Raw genomic sequence first — 9,124 nt, forward strand, 5'->3', positions numbered from 1 at the left:
CTTATTCTCCCATAAACTGTCCTTTACAGTTGGGTGCTTCCAAATTTTCCAAACTCCTTTAGCACTCCAATTTAATGAATAGTGTCCTTTATCATCATGGAATCCCAAATTCATATATTGATATAAATGACCTCAGCATCTCTACAGAATTTGCAGTTAGAAAATAAACATTTTTGACTATGACAAAATTAGATATCTTTGCAAAAAAAAAAAAAGAACCTTTAAAACTGAGTAAAGAAGATCAAGTTTTTCTCTGACCCTTGTTTAAACCGTTGCACATCTTATCCTTCTCTTATACCTTGTGGCCCTGGTAATGATAATGCTGTACTAAAGAAATAATTAAAAAGAAATTCAAACTGTGAATAAATTCTGGTCAGGAACTCTTTCTGTGACGCATTCTTAGTACTTATCACTGTGCCTTACATATAACAGTAACTCTGTGGACGATCAAGTGCTATGTTAAGGCCTGTCATATCATATCTTCTTTTGATATATTTAGAAGTAATCAAATTCATGAGCTCTTGATTAATTACATTAAAACAATGTAGGATTGTTACATATTGTGGCACAATCTAATGTTTGCACAATTATAGTATATTTCCTCTTTAGTACAAGTTATGACCATAGATCTCATTTGATGAATTTTAGAATTGTTTTATAAGATTAGCAATTAAGTACTTTAAAATACATGAATATTTTAATTGCATAAATAATAAACATTCACTTTAGAAAACATTAAAGGTACTTTCAAGGTGCCAAAAGGCAACTGTAATGTATCGTACTAATGTAGGATAGCACATTTTGGTTGTTGTATATTTTCCTGTCTCATAGGTAAACATACTTTTATTTTTCCCATCAAAACCATTATAAAGTAAATATGTTTGAATATTATTTTAAAAGAAATATTTCAATTATTATCAGATGTGATGAAATGATCTTTTGTAAAAGATTTTTAAATGCCTGTATAGAATAGAATATAAATATTAAATACTTTAAGATCCATGTAGAATACAATATCAATATTAAATACTTCTAAGAATTTTTATGGATGTATTTTTACTGGCTGCCTTTGAAATGTTGCAAATGCATTTTCTATTTTATTTCATGTTAGTTAACAATATTTGTGCAGTTGAAAAACATCTCCATTTTCAGTTTTCCAATATCTCAGTTGTGTGTGTGTATGTATTGTTTTAAATTTTCATTTAATTCACTTACAAGGAATGAGATGAATCACCATGGTGTAAAACAAACAAAAAAAATTATGTAGTCTCTAACTCATATGAGATTGTAATCATTTTGGAAATACAAGCAAGAAATATTTACACTTTGAAAGAGCCACAGATGGTGATGTATCCAATGTATGAGACACACAGCAAGTGCTATGAGTATTCAGGGTAGTGAGACATTACTGTGTGCTAAACCAGCAAAGACAGATTTGGGGAAGGACATAGACTTGAGATGAGTCTTAAAGAATAATCTGTACCTGAATAGATGAAGAGGTGTGGAGACAGTATGCCAAGTACAGCTGCTCAGCATTTTTGGATATAAGGTTTGTTCAGTGAGTTTGCGGATATGTAAAGTTATCATCACGAAGCATAAATTTTATATAGTGTTTTGTTTTAAATACCATACAGATTCTTTTTCTCAAAAAGTCTGTTCAATTTAATTGGATGAACATAAACTCATGAAATGTGCTTTTGCATCCTCATCTCACCTTTCTCTCCTCAATTTTTGTTTGCATTACCACCACTTTTCTGTTTCTTCAGTTCTGGAGAGTTTTGCATGTTCCTCACCTCTGTGAACTCTCCATCCCAGCCTTTGAACTGAGTCTTCCTTTCCTCAAGCATTCAGCAGTCCAATTTGTCTCCCTGTATGGTCAACTTATTCTCTCACACATATGTTTTTTTCAAGCATTCCAGGTCTTTTTAACCTTGATGAATCCAAACCGAATTCAAAACATTGAATTGCTGCTTGCAACTCACCACTAGCCATTCACCTACTATTACCTTAATATCTGGATTCTCTTCTCACCATACTTAAGCAAAAGATGCTGTTCTTTCAAGAAATACCGTCGTATTGCCCGTATAAAAGAAATAACCCATTCCAACAAAGTACCTTTAGAATTAGAAACATTTGACAGTGGTGTATGTGGTGCTGCCTGTTGACAGTAGCAGATAATTTTATTGTACCATTTGGGAGGGAGAGGGCAAGGAGAAATATCTGTTTTACACTGACACATGAGTTAGTTTCTTAGCTCCTTTTTATCAAGCACTCAGTTGGATATAATACTATTTGTATAATAACTTTCAGATTCCAGAGGCTTACTCTTGCACAGATTTTAAGTCATAAAATCAATGAACTCATCTTGGTCTTTAATCTCCTTGATATCTGCATTATTTTACCAGGAGTCTGCTGCTGTCTTCTCAAATCACTTTCATTTTTGGTTCCACAATAGAGCACCATTTTGGCTTGCCTCTTGTGACTGACAACTTCTCTAATCCTTAAATGACTTTGTTGTTTTCATGCTGTGAAAGCAATTTCTCAACCTCCACTTTTTTCATCATTTCATTCAGTGAGTGTATTCTCAGGAACAAAGTTTGTCTCTATATCAATACACTTCCAATCTTTCTTTCTAATCTTTATCTTTATTTTAATTTCTCATCTTTCTTATTATGTACTCTACAGTTTATTTTGGATGTTATTCTATTAAGTATAATTAACATTTCCATGTAATTTATGACTTTTTTTTTTTTTAAATACAGGATCTTGTTCTGTTGCCCAGGCTGAAGTGCAGTGGCTGGATCACAGCTTATTTCAAGTGGCAGTCTTGATCTCTCAGGCTCAAGTGATCGTATGGTTTCAACTTCATGAGTAGATAGAGCTACAGGTGCCAACACCATGCCCAGCCAGTTTTTTTTTTTTTTTTTTTTTTTGTAGAGATGAAGTTTCACCGTGTTGCCCAGCCTGGTCTCCAACTCCTGGGCTTAAGAAATCTGCCCACCTCGGCCTCCCAATGCTGGAATTACATATGTGAGCCATGGCACCTGGCCATGACCTTTTTGAGAATAAAATATTTTAATTGTCTTCTTAATAACTATACCTAAACAACAGATACAAACTGAGATTGACCTAGGAAAACTAGACATATGGTCATCCTATCTAAAATTCATCATTTTCCCCACCAAGAAGCCTGCCCTCTGAGTTCTACATTGTTCCTAATTACAACACAGTACTCCTAGTATCCATGATATTTAATTTTCTAGGTACAGTATTTTGTATTTTGCTAGGTAAATAATTTTTTCTTTTTTTGTTTTTTCTTTTTCTTTTTTTGTGATGGAATTTTGCTCTGTCACCCAGGATGGAGTGCAGTGGTGCTATCTCAGCTCACCGCAACCTCCAACTCCCTGGTTCAAGCAATTCTCCTGCCTCAGGCTCAGAGTATCTGGGATTACAGGCACCCGCCACCATGACTGGTTAGTTTTTGTGCTTTCAGTAGAGACAGGGTTTCACCATGTTGGTCAGGCTGGTCTTGAACACCTGACCTCATGATCCACCCACCTCGCTTCCCAAAGAGCTAAAATTATAGGCATGAGCCACTGCTCCTGGCCAATTTTTTATTTTCCTAAATGTATTACCTTCACTCCATTAGTGATTTATACTTTAAATACAGAACATTATAATAGGCTTCTAACTGGCTTTGCAGCCTCTATTCTCTCCCTACCCCTAATGAATCATGATTATATTGCCATATTATTTTTTTAAATCATATTTTGGGGGGAAACTGAAAAACTTGCAAAAATTTATCACTGCCTACATATTACATTTTAGATTTTCTTATTTTCATTGATTAAAACTATTTGATAATCCAGCCCACATTCACCTTTTTGGCTTTATTTCTCATTGCTTTTTTTTTTTTTTTTTTTGCCTTAAAGTTCCAGGACACATGTGCAGAACATGCAGGTTTGTTACATAGGTATACATGTGCCATGGTGGTTTGCCGCACTCATCAACCCATCATCTAGGTTTTAAGCCCGGCATGTATTAGTTATTTGTCCTAATGCTCTCCTTCCCCTTGCTCCCCGCCCCCTGACAGGCCCCAGTGTGTGTTGTTCCCCTCCCTGTGTCCATGTGTTGTCATTGTTCTACTACCACTTAGGAGTGAGAACATGTGGTGTTTGATTTTCTGTTCCAGTGTTAGTTTGCTGAGACTGATGGCTTCTAGCTTCATCCATGTCCCTGCAAAGGATGTGAATTAATTTTTTTAAATGGCTGCATAGTATTCCATGGTGTATATGTACCATATTTCCTTTATCCATTCTGTCTTTGATGGGCATTTGGGTTGGTTCTAAGTCTTCGCTATTATAAATAGTACTGCAATAAACATATGTGTGCATGTGTCTTTGTGGTAGAATGATTTATAATCATTGGGGTATATACCCAGTAATGGGATTGCTGGGTCATATGGTAATTCTGGATCTAGAATTGAAGAATTGACACACTTTCTTCCACAATGGTTAAACTAATTTACACTTCCTCCAACAGTGTAAAAGCGTTTCTATTTCTCCATAGTCTCACTAGCATCTATGGTTTCCTTATTTTTTACAAATCCCAATCTGACTGTTATGAGATGATATCTTATTGTGGTTTGCTTTGCATTTCTCTAATGATCAGTGATAATGAGCTTTTTTCATGTTTGTTGGCCACATAAATGTCTTATTTTGAAACGCGTCTGTTCAAACCCTTTGCCCACTTTTTGGTGGGATTGTTTGTTTTTTTCTTGTAAATTCAAGTTCCTTGTAGATTCTGGGTATTAGAACTTTGTCAGATGGACAGAGTGCAAAAATTTTCTCTTATTCTGTAGGTTGCCTGTTCACTCTGAAGCTAGTTTCTTTTGCTGTCCAGAAACTCTTTAGCTTAATTAGATTCATTTGTCAATTTTGACTTTTGTTGCAATTTAGTCATGAAGTCTTTCCTCATGCCTATGTCCTGAATGTATTGCCTTGGTTTTCTTCTAGGGTTTTTATGATTTTGGGTTTTACATTTAAGTCTTTAATCCTATACCCTATTAAATTTGTTTTTTTATTAGCTTTTTCTGCATTTTGTGCATCTGGTCCTATTGTTGCCAGGCAAACATAGCTTGACTAGTCCCAATTCCACAATTTTGTTTACACCATCTCAAATTCCTCATAAAAGTATTGAGGAACTGTCTCATTGTTTCAGCAAGAAGTCATCTCTCTCTTTCCCCAAAATTACTACAGTGTGTATTGCATATAACATGTCACACAAGTTACTTTTTACTGATTTTGTTACTTTTTAATAATGTGAGGCATCTGAGATCAGTAATAATTTTAATATATCTTTGTATGTACTTTTATCTAGTGTTTATTGAATAATTATGCAGATAATAAAGTCAAGAGAAATTAAGGTGAACAAACAAAATAACTGTTTAATTAAATAGGAAATGAAAAAGCCAGCTTGTACTCAGTATATTGCTTACTTGAGGATAGAATACACATCAGAGCTGTACTCCATGCAAATCCAAGCCTGACAATCAGAGTAGTACACAATAAAATGGCTTTTCTGCTATCATGAGTGCTGAGATAAATAGTTAGGATTAACTCAGGAATTGTAGATGGGATAGTGTAAACTGAAGATCAGTAAAAAATGTTACTAGAAAAGCAATCACATATTCTGTCAAAAAAACCTTTTGAATATTTAACAATGCTGAAAACAACAATATTTCAAAATAAAGACAAATTTTTGTAAAACAATTTCTAATCATCATGTGCTCATTTTAAGGTAATATATTTTGTCAGCAAAGGGCTGGTAATGGGGCACTGGCAGCTAAACTGAGAGAACCAAATCTAATTTTGGATCTAGAGTTTCATTTGCCTATTAGCTCATGTACAGATGGGTTGATAGGTTGTAAGAAAAATCAATGATGCATTTGGAAACTGCATTTCAGCTGAAAAAAAGAAGATCGGAACCTGGAAGTGAGATTTATAGTAATACAGGTTCGGTATTAAGGTTAATTTTCAGTTTTCCCATTGGCTTAGTGGATAAGAATATTTAGAAGGTAGTAAGAATATAGTTTCTTGGTAGGAATATTACATCTGATTTCATATGCTTCCATGAACAAATAAATCATGAGATGTAATGCTTCAGTTCATGCAAATTATAATAGCTGCACATTCTTTTCCTCACTAAATCCTATACATAAAAAAGTGAAACTCCTTTCCTAAAGGGAATTTTCTAGAACACTATTACCACATGGTTTTTAGCTACTCAGTCAGTAATAGTCAAAGGCTTTTCCAGTACTTTTATTTAGTGATACTTTTAAGTAAGTGTGACTGTGACTTCTTTGATCTTACTCTTCACAACACTGTAGCCACTACAGCACAAGCAGAGTTACAGAAAAAGGAGGCAACAATTAGAAGTACTCCTCGATATCTTAGTAATTTACTATCAAAATATGATTTCAGAGACAGTTATTTTCCCCTTTTCACAGAAAAATCTCAAAATTTGAAAACACAGCTAGCATATGTTATAATAAAGTATTAATATACTTTCAGATTTTAACTCAAATAGATTATTCTAGGTACTGATAATTATGTTTCTCATAAGAGTAATTTCTCATTGTTTTGTAAAGCACTGTGTAGTGGTGATTATCTAAAATTCTTCTATTTGCTCTCTAGCATTTTTAGTAGTATAGTTAACCCTTGAAAAATGCAGGGGTCAGGGGAGCTGATGCAGTTGAAAATCCACATATCACTTTTGACTTGCTCGAGACTTAACTATAATACTAAGAGCTTATTGTTGACTGGGAGTCTTACTGATAACATAAACAGTGGATTAAAAATATCTTGTGTATGGCTGGGTAGGGTGGCTCACACCTGTAATCCCAGCATTTTGGGAGGCCAAGGTGTGTGTATCACCTGAGGTCAGGAGTTCAAGACCAGCTTGGCTAAGATGGTGAAACCCCATCTCTTCTAAAAATGCAAAAATTAGCTGGGCATGGTGGTGCATGCCTGTAGTCCCAGCTACTCAGGAGGCTGAGGCAGGAGAACCACTTGAACCTGGGAGGAGCCAGAGGTTACAGTGAGCTGAGATTGTGCCACTGAACTCCAGCCTGGGTGACAGAACAAGACTGAATTTCTCACTCTCTCTCTCTTTATATATATAGGATCTGAAGTAGATATGTAATATATATATATAGATCTCTCTATATATATATTTATATATATAACGTGTATATATATGTTTTTATATGTTTTATGTGTTACATACTGTCTTCTTACAATAAAGCAGTTTGGAGAAAAAATGTTATTAAGAAAATCGTAAGGAAGAGAAAACATATTTACTATTTATTAAGCAGAAGTGGATCAACATAAAGGTCTTCATGCTTGTCATCATGTTGAGAAGACTGAAGAGGAAGAGGGAGAGGAGGGGTAGGAGATCTGCACAGTTCAAACCTGTGCTGTTCAAGGGTCAACCGTATTTTTAAAAATTGACATAAAATTAAGTATTTTAAAGCACATAATTCAGTGGCATTTAGTAAATTACCATTGTTGGGCAACCATCACCCCTGTCTCGTTGCAAAATTTTACATAATTCTAAAAGAAAACTACATACCTGCTAAATAGTCACTCGCCACCTTCTCTCCCTGTGTTCCCTGGTAACCATCAGTTTTCTTTCTGTCTCTATAAGCTTACCCATTCAGGATATTTCATTCATATAAATGAAATCATATAATATGCAGCCTTTTGTGTCTAGCTTCGTTCACTTAGTGTGTTTTGAGATTCACCTATGTTAATATATCATTCCTTTTTATGGCTGAATAATATTTCATGTACATACCACATATTAGTTATCCCTTTATCCTTTAATGGATATTTGAGTTGTTTATATTTTTCAGCTACTGTGTTGAGTAAAATTATTTGCTTGAGTATCTGTTTTCAGTTCTCTTGGGTTGTACTCTGCTTTTGCCAGGCCAGATTATGATGACTAGTCACCCTGGTTTTCCAAAACACAGACTTCTCAGCGCAAAATCCAGGACAGTCCCTGGAAAAACCAGGGCAGTTGAACTGGGGAAATCTTTTTGGTTAATTTTATGTAGAATCATTTATTAAACTGAGAAACAGCCCCATAATTCCTATGACTTATAGGCTGCATCACATCGCAACCTTGCCACACACTAGGGTCTGAGGTTCCAGAGTCCATTTCTTGTTAGAGACTCTAAAGTATCTGCTACAGTGCTTGATGATCATCACACAATAACATTTTGGGGGTTAAACTGCAGTAGATTTTAATGAAATTCTTAATAAGTATTTGTTAAGAAATTTGTTGGTTAAAAACATGTACTTTAGAGCTATACTCATGGGTTCATATCCCAACTCTGTAAGATATTGACCAGAAAAAGTGCACTGTGAATGTTTTCAATATTAAAGATTAGAGTGCTTTCATTAATGGAAAAGAGACAGCAAGAATAGGCAATCAGCTTTTCATATATAATTTTTATATATATACTTTTCATATATAATTTATATGTATGTGTGTGTGTTTGCATAACTAATAAGTGAAACATTTTACTTCAAATAATTTTTTCTGATATCACATGGAGTGTGCTAAAAGTTGTAGGTTTTAGCAATCCATGCTTACTTAATTCTTTTTATTTTTTGAGAATAAAAACATGTATTATTTTCTAATGTAGAAAAAAATTGACTAAAACAATCAACATTATGATTAAATAATATGATGGGCATTTAGAAGTCTAATTCAGTAAAATATATAAAATCTAGTAACCTAGATATGAAAGCTATTTGATTTGTTTATTGTTTCTTTGTGATCATTCATCCTTATCAGATATATAGTCTCTAGTGAAGATCATTTAGTCAACACTTAATTCACCTTTCTTAGGTAGGTTTAAGTCCCAATAGAGTTAACCTGCATGTGATGCGATCAGTTAAGAAAGAGTTGTCTGGAATAGGAACAGCTCCAGTATCCAACTCCCAGGGCGAGCGACACAGAAGACCGGTGATTTCTGCATTTTCAACTGAGGTACTGGGTTCATCTCACTAGGGAGTGCCGGACCATCGGTGCTGGTCAGCTGCTGCAGCCCGACCAG

The sequence above is a fragment of the Mandrillus leucophaeus genome, unplaced genomic scaffold (assembly GCF_000951045.1).
Source record: "Mandrillus leucophaeus isolate KB7577 unplaced genomic scaffold, Mleu.le_1.0 Scaffold95, whole genome shotgun sequence".
Classification (NCBI taxonomy): Eukaryota; Metazoa; Chordata; class Mammalia; order Primates; family Cercopithecidae; genus Mandrillus; species Mandrillus leucophaeus.